The following is a 13,089-nucleotide window of genomic DNA, read 5'->3' on the forward strand; positions in this document are numbered from 1 at the left end:
AGGGGCTCTCTCTCCTTTTCAAGTGCTCATTTGAAATGGGCTGAAGCATAATAAACACTGGATGTCAAGGGGAATGGTACTGTGGATTTCACAAATTAATTGTTTCAGATGATGTAAATCGGGAACAAAGTGCTGCCCTTTCCCTGCCATCCAGGGAAAAAGAAAAAAAAAAAGACCCCCACCAAACCGACCACAAAACCTATTTATTTCCCTGTAGCTTTCATTTTACTCAGATTTTTGGGTGAGAAGTGGTCCCATTTAGCTTCCATCAGTCCTGGACCATCCAGTCCCTCTGACAGACCATGCTTTTCAAACAAGATAGTGGGTATGAGCAAGGAATGAGTCAGGCTGTAGAAGGGCTTCTGAAAGTCTTTGAAATACTGAATGCCATGTCTGTCAGACTCACCCTTCTGCTTAAGTGTAGTGCACGAGTTGAGTCTTTCCTCTGCTGTTACCTGGGCAGACCCCATCCAGGGATTCCAGAGAGCCATCTGCACATTTGGATGTGCCTCCTGGAAAAGGATGTCTAAACCTTGCCAGTGACAGTGATGGGAGTAAAGCCCTACTGTTTCCAGCTACTTCTACCTGTGAACAGACTTCCCTGCCCTTTTCCATTCTCTGGGCACTGTGTCCTTTCCACTGGTGAGTATCTCATTCCCAAGGCAGGGAAAACTGGGAATGTGTCTTGTCTGTCCAGTGCAGTGTGAGGCTGCTCTGAAAAGCTGAGAAACCTCAGAAAGTCCCTTGGGAAATCGAGGATTAATTCAATTTCTTTCCTACTCCAGGACTTCCCTCTGCAGAACACAGATGGACTCTGAAATGAGGTGGTTCCTCCTCCTGGGCAGAGACAGGGAATGATTTCCAAAGCAAGCCCAAGTTCCTCTTGCTTGGGTCTTCCCCAGAATAAGGCGAGCCATGGCAGTGGGATGATTCCCTCTTCGAGCCACACGGCTGGTTTTTCTCCAGGAGATGGAGGGAAGCTGGGTGCTGGTAGCCAGGAGGCAAAGCTGCAGCTGGCCATGCCGGCTCCGAACAGCGAGGGCAATTAGAGATCAGAAGAGCTGGGGTGGCTTCGTCACATTTCCCTGCTGCTGTTCTGGAGGTGATAATATAATTCATATCAGAAGAGTTAGTGGGCTGAAAATGAATTGGAGAAATCAATCCAGAGGGTATAAATGAATTAGCATGTAAATGAGGACACTTGCTCTACATAGTTTAATATTGCCTGCAGCTGTAAATAATTCCAGGGATGGAATCAAAAGCCGCAAACAACTTCATTTTTGTGCTCCTCCCCCGTCCAGGAGCACCTGCAGCTACGACCGACCCACCCTTGCAGAATCATCACATTGCAAGGGAGTTAAAGGAGATTAGATGTATAAACTCTTTTTTTTTTTTTTTTTTTCTCCCCTGATTGGCCGTTATTTACAAGACTGCTGCTCCTGGTTCTGTGCATCAAGTCCCTGTTTGTGCATGCACATGACAGTCTGAGTGCTGGGGAGGGGGAGTGGGGAACCAGAGAGGTGAGACCTCGTGCGGTGCATCACGAGCCGTCCCGGTCACCCTGTGGTGGGCTGGTGTGTGTGTGTGTGAAATAGCAATTTCTCACCAAACAGCTGCAGTATGAAACCTCTCGATTGTGGGGGAGGACTTAACCCTCCTGGAGTGCCTGAGGGTGGAGAGGTGGGTGCTTGGAGAGCAGGAGATGGCTGGGGTAGCACCTTGGTTCTTGGAACTGTCTGGAGAGAAGGCATTTCCAAGGGACGGGGAAGCATTTGCACAGGGGGACTGCACACTTATGTGCAGTGTGGAGAACTGGAAGAGGTGCAGAGCCAGGTCATCAGAGTAGGGAAGGTGTGGGGAAGCCCCTTTATGAGAGACGACTGAATGAGCACAGCTTATTTGGCCTAATGAAAGGAAGGCTGAGAGATGTGATTGCACAGGCAGATAAACACCAGAGAGAGAGAGGAGCTAGTTCAGCTAAAGGCCAATGTTGATACCAGAACATGCAGATACAAACTAGTCATGAATAAATTTCATAGGGAAATGAGATGGAAGTGTCTAAGCACCAGAACAGAGACTATGGACGAACACTGGAGAGTCCACACAACCAGGCTGCTCTTGCACTGGCGTTTGACTGTAAAATAGGATTATAGGAGCAGGTCTCTTGAGATCAGGCAACTACATTTTGTGATCTGGGAAGTTCTGCCTGTTGCCAAAAGCCCCTTTGTTATTCTGGCAGGAGAAGGATGCAGATCTGAGGAAGGGCATATGTCTCATTGAGTGACTCCAAGAGCGGTTGTTGAGAGCTTTTGGAGTGGTGCTGATGACAGGAGGTTAAAGATGATCCTCAACAGTCTTTTATCAGTACTTCCCTCTTGTTTTTTGACACTGACAGATCACTGAGTTCCCTCTTTCATCAGGTTGGAGTTTCAGGTTCTGCACTAACTAGATCTCCCAGGTGGACTGGAAACACTGATTAAGATGGATAGAGTGAAAGCAAGTCCATTAAATTGTTAATAAAGAATATTACACACATACCTTAATCTGCAGCTAGCCTGACACTTTATAAAAGTACATTAGGATATAATCCAATTGAAGCCACAATATCGAGAACATCTTATCTCATCACAAATTGAAATTATATCATATTCCTCATTTCTTAAATTAAAAAGCTAAAACCTTTTAGTTTGCTCTCATATGCTTGTGTAAAACTTAATCAGTGGTTTTAACAACATTATTTTTCAATATGGGCCATTTCTGCTCTCATTTATTTACAAGAGAGAACTTCCTGGTAGAAGAAGTGATTCAATTTGCGGGAGGATACATCAAGCACTTAAGGATTTTGTAGGGATTGATTGATTATTTATCATGTTATCTTGCCTGGAGACGTCTGATATGCCTGTGCTTTTGCTATCTCTCATTCCACCTAATGCTCTCCCTCTGCTCCTCGTTCCCCTCCGGTGCCGAGGGCGCTCAGAGCTGGCACACGAGCACGTCACAGGGAAAGGGGGTCAGGGTAGGCAAGGCTGGGGTTGTCTCTGCTGGGATGAAGAGTCTGGACTGGGCAGATGGGAGAGATTCATTTCACTGGAGGATAGCACAGAGGTGAGAGAGGTGGGAGGGTGAAGTTCTGCTAGGTTTGAAGCGCAGGCGGCGCTGCTCAACTGTGCTTCTCTGAGCATGCCAAACGTGTCCTTCCTTGCAGGGGACAGAGCTGGGACACAGAGAAGCTGGGTGGTTTGCTGGAAGTGCCCCCAGGAGAAAGAAACAGCCCTGAAGCGTCACCAGCTCTGGTTGGTAGCTGGTTGCCTGGGGCCACACTTCCCAGGGTAGCAATAATAACTTTCCAGTTTACAATAACCTTCATAACCTTCAAGTTGCCCCGTGAAGCACTGGATGATGTCCTGGCACATCTGTGGGACAATACTTCCCACTCAGCTGGGCTGTCCCAATGATGCAGTGGCTTCTCCAGAGATCTTTGCAAAAACATCCTTACACTTCTGAGGAATCTGGTGACCTGATAGGGCCAGGATTGGGATCCAGAGAGGAAGGGGCCACCTCTTCATGCTTTAAGGAAACCACTCTCACAGCAATGGCTGACTATCTCCCACTGCTTCACTGGGGCAGAGGAGCTCATTAGCAATTACAATTAGCATGTCCTTCATGGAGGTGTCAACCCAAAGCCTAAGAGGTGACTTGCAAGGTCTCCATTTGAGGGCGGGTGACCCTCAGGAGTCCTGCAAGAGGGCTGTGGCTTGAGCTTTGTCTTGAACATTGGCCATTCTTTGGCACTGGAACATGACTTGGGAGAAGGAAGGATGCTGTCAGTGGGAGTTCTTGGCCTCCCATCCCTGGCGGGGCATTGGGACACTGGATATAAACAGTTATTTTATCCCAACTGGATAAAAGAAAGCTTTTTTTATTTTATGCAAGAAAACAATGACAGCAGAAACCCCAACCAAACCCTCAAGCATTTGGGCTGTGGTTGTCTGTATGCCAGGGGAGGCACTGGGAACAAGGACATTTGAGGTTTATTATTTTCACTGCTGTAGATTTTGGCAAAACGTTCTCCCTGCCATAGTTTTCCCTGAGCAGTTTGAGATCAGCTGGGTTTATTCTTTTATGAGTATTGGAGTGCAGGAATTGCTGTCTTCTGGTGAAAATAAATACAAAAATCCTGAAGCACGACTCCAAAGAGAGATGAGCCTGCAAAAAAAGCATCACGCTGGAAAGGGAGTATGTTTGGTTTGTCTTATTTTTCTTTTGCTTTCTGGGATTTTAGGATTCCTGTTGCAGGGATTGCACCACGATGACAAACTAGAGAGTTTTCAAAATGGAAACACAATCCCCTGACTCCAGGAGCTCAGACTTAAATTTATCAACAAATAACTCAGGATGCAGTGTGAGTGCTGATGGAGCAGCTGACTCGGCGAGCACCGAGGTGAGCAACTCCAGAGCCCCACAGAGCCCCACAGCCCTGATTTGCTGAACCCAGTGGAGTGAATTCCTATATTGGATGATCCATGTGCATGGGCCTCCGTGGGATCACAGCCAACGTTTGTGAAGTGCTGTGAGATGCTTGGATGAAAGAGACCACAGAAGCGCAAAGTATTACTTTTTCATGATTGCTGCAATCACTATCCCTGGGGCTGTCCAAATATTGTTGTTCCAAGTGAAAATATAAAATCCTTTTGGCATGTTTCTGTTTTGCGTTGTGATAAATAGAAATGCAGGAGGGGAAAAAAAAAATCTCCTCTAAGAGTGAGAGAAGGAAAAGCAGCCCCTGTGCAATTTGTTACACATCTCATATGTCTCTGACTGCTAGCTGTAGAGATATTTAGAGGGAGTATTTAGCCAACCCAGTGCACAGCCTCTGGAGTCCCGGCTTCTGCTTTGGTCCATGCTTGGTTGAACCTTTACAGCAGCTTTATGGTTTTTCTGCGCAGCATTTCAGGAGAGGCTTTGATTCTGGAGGATGCCAACTGCACCGAGTGAGGCTAAGATGATTAATCAAATTATTTGAAGGGTGTTCGCCAGAACTGGGCAGTGACCAGTCTCTGTCCTAATCTCTGGATTGAGATGTCAAGCCGGCCTCCAGCTTGGAGCACTGAGCTCGCCAGGAGGCAGAGGGTGGAAAGAAATCTCTGACAGCAAACAGCCTGGCAGGGCTGCCCATGGTGGGGAGGGAAACTGGCCATCAGGGGCCGTGGGCTGGTGCTGCCCAGTGGGCTGGGGGAGGCTGGGGGGCTTTGCATGTCAGGAAGGCTGGACAAAGCTTCTCCAGCTGTCAGGAACAAGGTGATGGTTGTGCCTCATGCTGCCTTTCTCCCAGCAGGCTGCAGGGAGGAAGGGGAAATGACTGGGGATGTGCAGAGCTCCTGCAGCTCCCAGCTGGCCACAGGATGAGGGCTTCTCTGCTCCCACATCAGTTCAGGTTGTGGCTGAGCAGGATGGAGGAACAAGTGGCCTGGCGTGGAAGAGATACAGGCACTGACAGAGTCATTTTGAACTTGGTGCCCGTGTCAGGTGCTGTGGGGAGCTGGGGCTTTGGTTGGAGTCTTGCAGAGAATGGTGCAGAGTGGGTGATGTGGACGAGGCTGGCAGAGGGCTCCAGGAGATGAGGAACACAGTGGGAAGCGGGGACCTTGGCTCAGTGATGCGCTTTTCTCTTCAGGGACCAGCTGGGTTTTTAGCCCACCTGCTTTTCTGTAAGTTTGTTTTTTTTCTGTAAGTTTGGTTTTATTCACAGTTAAAGATGAAGCCAAAGCACCTGAGAAGGAAAAGGCACATGCTGCAGCAGCACAGCCCGGGGCAGCTGGGGTGGGGTAAAGGGGAAAGCCACTCACATGGGGATGAGGGACCCTCCTCTGCCCTCCCTCCCCTCCTGCTCTGGGGATTGCAGGCAGATGGGCTTTCCCCAGTGCCAGGACGAGCACTTGGCACTGCTGCACAGGGAATTGCAGGTCTCACTCTCCTCTCCAGCTGGCTGGGTGGGCAGGTCTCCGCTTCTACGTGAGCCCCAAAGCGAGCCGGGATCCCCTTTGCTGCGTGAGCTGACAGCCCCTGAGGCGTTCCATGGACCACTGCCCTGAGCATCCTCCCTCTCTGCCCTCCCCGGCACGCTGGAGGCCGATTTCCCGCTCACCACTCAACTCTTCCTCTGCAAAAACCTCTTTGCATCTCTCCACGTCTCTTCCAGCCCCAAAGCGGGGCCGGAGCATCGTTGGCGGGACCCCGCTCGCCATCTGCGCGGCTGCGGGCGGCGGGCGCTGGCTCCGGGCCAGGCACGGAGGGTCGAGCTGCTGACAGCCCCCGGCCCTCACCGGGCACCCGGTGCCCACGGCAGCGCCGTCACGTGTGCCCATCAGCTGATGGGGAGGATGACTCAGCCGGCAGCTGTCGGGCCCCTAAAATAATGACAAAAACAATTAGCAGTCCAAGCAGTAGCCTCTCCTTAATTATCTCCTCCGAGTTTAATTAACTAGCTAAATTATCAGCAGTAATGTAGGCATTAATTATGTCAAATTACAGTGTAAAAATCACAAAGTGTGGAAAATGTCAATTCAGCTGCGCTCACCTGCCGGGCTGAGACAGCGCCGGTGACAGAGGCTCAGCCTGGCACAGGGGAAGGAAGGGCTGCTCCCCCTCCCCGGGGGACCGGGATCCTGCCACGGCATCCTCAGCGACACCGGGGGACACCAGCGCCGATGCCGACAGGAGGCGGTGGCACAGTTTTGGTGGGGGCTGCCCGGATGAGTGCTGGACTGGGGAGGGGGGAAACATTTTGGCTCTGGCAGAGGGAGGGGAAGGAGCGTGGCTCCCCAAACCAGATGGCTTGGATGCTGAATTATTAAATTATGAATATTAATACAAATCAGACACGGAAGAGGTAATAATTTTGCTGCCCTACAGAAATAATTAACATAATTTTGATAAATTACATGATAAGAGAATCTCAAAATTGAGGTAGATTTATCTTAATTAATATCTTGGACTTGCTCCGAAAGGTAAATTGTTCCGCTGGGGACTGGGGAAGGGTGAAGAAGGGGCCCGTGGCTCTGTGAGCTGGACCTTTCCTGGGCTGAGCGGGGTGGGGAGGACAGGGCACTCCCCCAGGCTGCACCCCAGCCCTGGCTCAGAGGGTGCAATGACAGGGTTATTCCCACCCCACGGGGACAGAGTGACATATTTCAGGTTGCATGGGTTGGTCAGAGAGCAGAAGTCTGAGCTGGTGTCTCCAAACCCCTTTGGACCCAGAGCCACCCCACACTGGGCTCTGCCAGGCATTTTTCCACAGCACAGTGCTGGGCAGGCACTGAGGTCTGAGCCTGTAGGATAAATGGTTTCACCAAATCTGCTGCCCAAGTGTCCCCTGGCTTTGCTTCAGGTGCTTCTGCTTGGGCACACACACGTTGCAATGTGCCTGTTCTGTTAATCCATCCTCATGGACACTCTGGGCAGGTATAGCAGGCACAGGGGTTTGCTTTTTGCTGGTGAATCACCACAAGCTGAACCAATGTTGGTGGGGACACTGGAAGTTAGCCTGGAAAGGGATGGCACATTCAGTTATTGAGTGATTTGCTTCACCATCCCTCATTGTGGTGTTGCCACTGTCCTGTGTGGTTTTCCTCTGGCCTGCACGACTCCAGGTAAGGCCACGTCCCTCTCCAAGTGTGTGTGTGATGATGGGCAGTGCCCCTCCCTGGGGTTTTCCCCAGATCTTTGTCTTGGTGCTGCTGTTCATCAGCACTGCCTGCAAAGGTGCAAATCCACCCAAAAAAGGATGTACAGACAGGGTGTGCAAACTTGCTTTATGTGGCACAAAATGTAGTAGTTAAATCTCAGAGTCATCCAGGAGGATGTAACCTTCCAGCAGTGACTTGACCCCCAGAACATTTCCCAGTCACAGGCAATGCTGGGACAGATGCGTGGATAGAGATCATCCATAGCTTGTGGCATCAAAGCTGCAACTCAAATTACAGGGCTAATTGCAAAATTAAAGTCGATTATTCTTTACTATGACATTTTTGTAATGCCAGATCAGGCAATGTAGGAGAAGATGTTATCTGTACAAGCATATTGTCCATTTTAAATGTCCAGAGCTGTGGCCCCACCACAGCTCTTGCTGTAGCCTGGTTATGTTTCAAGTAAGTGTCTGCTGAAAGGGCTTAGAGCTTGGCTACTTGATATATTTCTGACACGGGTGAGCAGGAGGAGAGCAAGGAGCAGCCAGGAGAGGCTGTTCTCAGGAGGCTTCAGTCTTGGTCTTGAGCTCGAGAGGTTTTTAGATTCACATCCATGTGTTTGCCAGCTTAATTGGCAAAAGCTTTAATTTTTCAGAAGGGTTAGAAATCTTGTTGATCTGTTCCCACTGGCAGGATTTAAAGCCTCAAACACTTTACTTTTTCAAAGAGCTGTACAAATGTTAACTAATACAGCCCCAGTTAAGCATAATCTCTAGATGGGGAAACAGAGTCACACACTGCATGAGTGCCTTAGCCTGGGTGGGGACTTGCTGGGCCCTGGTCCCACACTTCATCCAGAAGGCACTGTCATCTCTTCCAAGCCTTCCCCACTCTGCCTGATCTCCTTGCCTTGCTGCTGTAAAACCAAGCTGCATTTAATTGTTTTTGGCTGTGCAGAAAATAACAAAAAGGGAAAACCCAAAGCCACTGATTGCCACAATGCCAAGGCACAGGCTGGAAGCAGAGACTACTCACCATGTGGCAGCATTGGTGCAACCAGGTGAGACCAAGGATGGTGCCCAGGATAATAAGGGATATTCCTGGGGCACAGTGAGCAGTAGGAACCAGTATTGGAAATATCATTCATGGAAAATGCATAACAGGAGATCTTTTGCCCTACTGGGGACTTCCAACTATGGACTAACAGTCATTGCTGTTATGGAGCTTGTGGGCCAGCACCCCACACAGTCACTCTGACACCTCTGCTGCTCCCCATCCAGCTTGTGGGGTGGCAGAAGAAGGAAGTTTCCCTTGGGATCCCCTCTTGTGCAGACCCCATCAAACAGTGCCTGTGGCTGGAGCTGTCTGCAACCCCAGCAGCAAAGAGGGATGTGATGAAGCCACATGTGTGCACAGTGCAGGAAATCCTGTCCAAACAAGGACACCCTGCTGAGGGACACTGAACATGGCTCTGTGCCACCCTCTGCTGGGTGCTGCCAGGGCTGGAGCAGGGTCAGTGAGCCGGCTGGGCAGCCCCTCCTCACACTCAGGATTGGTACCCAGCTCCAGGGCAGGGCAGGGCGCCTTTGGGCTCCTCCTTTCATCCATCTGTGTGTTTGCCTTGCAGAGCAGGGGGAGCCCGGGGCTCTGGTGTTGCAGGAATGCCCTGTGTTCATCCCCAGGGGAGCTGCTGGGCTGGCCAGGCTCATGCTGTGTGCAGATATATGCACACACACACACACACACAGAGGGATGGCCTGGCACAAACATCACTGCATCCAACGATTCAATTTGAGCCCAGCCTTAACCCCCTCAGTGCTGCAGGAGGCAAATCCTGGGGCTCAGTGCTGTCAGGAGCAGGGGACACACACCTGGTGGTACTTAAATTCATTGAGATGGGAAGAATGTGGCTGGTTCCTGGGGGGACCAGGTTGTTCAGCTGTGTCCAAAGAAGGGGATGGAGAAAGGAAATTGAAGCCCAGTGTAATGTAAGGCACAAAGGGAGGATTTTAGGAGGTCTGGGTGGAAGGAGGGTTGGTCAGAGAGTGGAAGAACAGCTCCTATCAGCAACCCTGAGCTGGAGAAGGAGGGTGTGGAAGAGGGGAAACTGAGGCAGGGAAACAGATGGACAGATATGGAGAGGGGCAGTTGTTGGTGTGACCATCCTGCTTCTGCTTGACAAGGACTTTTGTATGGGGAGAAGGAATCTGGGCTGAGACAGCAGGAGAGTGCAGGAGCCATCCCTGCACATGCACATATGGGCGCAAGCAAGATGCTCCCACCTGGGAGAACACATCTGTGATGCGGAGCTGATGGAAACCTCATCATTCTTCTCCTCTTGCAAACTCTCCTCTGCTGGGGCTGGATGGAGGGAGACTGGCACTGCTTCTGCCTTTTGTGGTTGCTGTTTCCACTTTGTTTCAGGTTTCTCCTCTGTTGGGACTTTGGGCCTTCCCGTTCCCCAGTAATTATATAATTACTTCACAACATGCTGCAGGAATAGTCAGGGAGACGGCTACAGCTACCACAACAATGGTGACAAGTAAAACATTAATTTCTGGAGTTCTTTTAATTAATTCATCAGGAATCGTGCTGTGCGGGATGATTACGTTAAAGTGTTTAATTACAAATTTATATGTAATGATGCACTTTAATTACTTTGGACTGGTACAATATTATTGGGCCCTTTTCCCAAGATTCCTGGCACTGGGTTTGGGCTGCACATAAGCAGTGCCATGGATGCTTGTGCCTCTAAATTATTTACATGGCATGGGAGAAATCCGGTCCTGATTGATGAGAGCAAATTTTTCCCTCAGCTGAACGAGAGTGAGGGCCTTGGGGAATCCGGAGGAGGAAGGTCAGTGTGGCGTGTGTGTGTCAGGCAGAACATCAGGGCGTTTTTTGTTGGAAGAATCGAGGTTAATCTGGTGGAAACTGAAGTGATAGAGAGCCAGGCATGATAAATATTTATCAAAGGGACCGGTGTCAGGATTCTGGTTCAGCGATGCAGATATGTCCTGGATGGATCTCACGAAGCAGCACGAGATGCTGCTGCAGGCAGCCCTTGCCAAGCACGTTGGGTGGTTCCTCCAGCTCCCCTCCTTTTGCTCGTCCCCCTTGCCTTTGTCTTGCCTGTCTTTGTGTGCATATGTGTGTGTGTGTGTGTGTGTGTGCATGCACACTCATTTTCTTTCCCTTTAGGCTCCCATTTTCCCCTCATCCCATCTCTATTTGCCTCCGTGCACGGGGAGCATCTGTCATTCTTCTTTCTCCTTTGTCAGCATCCTCCCAGGCTAGACAGACCCCAGAGGGATGGCCACGCTGTTAGAGAGGCCTGGGAGCTAAAAGGCTTCAAGTAAGTTTGGGATCAGCCTGTCTTTAAGCTGCTCTACATGCAAGATGGCCAGTTGTGTAGTACATATATATAAATATAGATTATTTAGGTATAGGCAGATATATCTGTGTGCTATACAAAGTAGTCAGCAGGACAGGCAGTGCCTTGCTGTTCAGAGTTCACAGCTTCTGGCACACAAGGATCTAGCAAAACTTGAGTTTTCTCTGCATTTGGGGATCAGGATCTGGCAAGGAAGAAATCAGATCATTTCCTTCTCAAAGAGCAAGGGAAAGAGAGGTCAGCTTTGGGTTTGTGGTGATGGGTCCTGGCAGGTGAGGTTTGGTGTAGTGTTGCTGACACTTGCAGTGGGTTTGTGTCAGTGCAATTGCAACCAGAATTCGCTGGCAAATAGCAGCAAATGGACCCTGTGAGATGCTCTGCTCCACTGCAGCCGTGACTTTGCATGCTTATTTTCTGTGCAGTTGCACAGATGATGCACAGCTTTGCCCAGGACTGCAGGGTCCCAGTGTCCAAGCCACTTAGCTGTGTTCTCTGGCTTTGAACACACACAAAAGAAGTCACTTGCAGGTGCTGATGTCACACTGCCACTTTCTGTAGGTCTGAGTTGCTTTTAAGGATGTGCCAGTTTCTGGTGGAACTGGCTAGAAAGACATGAGAATTTTCGTGTGAGCTGGGAGAGGTGCCTGGACAGAGATAGGTGAGGATTGTCCTCATGGCCAGCACGCACTGCCTGCTCTCCAGAGCACCCAAGCTCAGGGGCTGCTTTGGTGCAATGAGACCATTCATGAGGGTGAACAGGTTGGAAAGAATCCCTCCAGGAGCCAAAACACCTCACCCTGCTGACTCACAGCTGCTGCTGCTGAGGAGGTGGAGGAAACCCCTTTTTCCCAGGGGAAGAGAGGATGTTTGCAAGCACAGCTTATTCCAGAAAGTTTTGCCTCCTGCATTTCCCCCCCACGATGGCCAGGCTTTGCAGAGGCTGTGGCAGCCTGTAGGGATGGCCCCTCAAAGCACACGGGAGGGAGGGAAACACTTCACCCTGTAGCCTTCCTGTCCCCCTTTCCTTTGCAAATGTGTTTGTGAGCTGTGAGCACATTTTGGCAGAGAGCTGGGTGCACTGGACAGCTCAGTGAGAGGCTCAGTGAGAGCAGAAGCATCTCCCACCACAGCTCAGGTATTTCCAAGCCTGAGCTGGTCCCAGAGTTTGGCATTGCACATGTGAGGTTGTGCCACCTCCTTCCTGCCAGTCATCAGTGGGATTTGGGAGTGATGGCAGGAGCAGGACTTTCCTGGAGGGTGGGTGGGATTCAGGGGGCTGTGATCGAGGTACAGACAAAGTGTGGGAGCATCATGGAGAAGAAACAAAATGGACTTAGATTTATCCTGAAGTTCTTGAGTGGGACATATCCTGCACAGATTTGTAGTGGACTCTGCCCTCATGGACTTTGTTAGAATGGCAGGCTGGCTTCAGGTGTTTTGTTGTGGCGGGTTTTTTGGGGTTGTTTGTTTGGGCCTTTGGGTTTGGGTTTTTTTGGTGGGTTTGTTTGTTTGTTTTTTCTGGTTTTGTGGGGGAGATGGTTGTTCTTTTTCTTTTTCTTTTTCTTTTTCTTTTTTTTTTCTTTTTCTTTCTCTCTCTTTCTCTTTCTCTTTTTCTTTTAATTCCCTTTGACCTTACTCCAGACACCCAGAAATGGTTTTATTGCTGATATTTACTCATGGAGGAGATGGGGCACTGCACACACAGCCCCCTATCCCAGCTGTACTGTGCCAGCCAGAGACACAGGGCAGCTTTCCAGGGCAGACCCACCAGGCAGAGAGATCCACTTTGCCATAAATAATTCCCATTTGTGGCTCTTGTCCTGCCCGCACCCATCAGATTCAGGTGCTGGAAGCAGAGGCAGAAGCAGAGCCACAAGGAGGGTTCCCTGCCACCACCTCCCATCTCCTGATGCTGAAGGGACTGGTGGGGAGCGGAGGTGATGCCTGAGCTGTCGTACTGCCCCTGGGGTTGCCAAAGGCTCCCCTTCTCAGGGTGCCGGGAGCGCGGAG

Source organism: Zosterops lateralis, assembly GCF_965231275.1.
Source record: "Zosterops lateralis genome assembly, chromosome: 15".
Lineage (NCBI taxonomy): Eukaryota > Metazoa > Chordata > Aves > Passeriformes > Zosteropidae > Zosterops > Zosterops lateralis.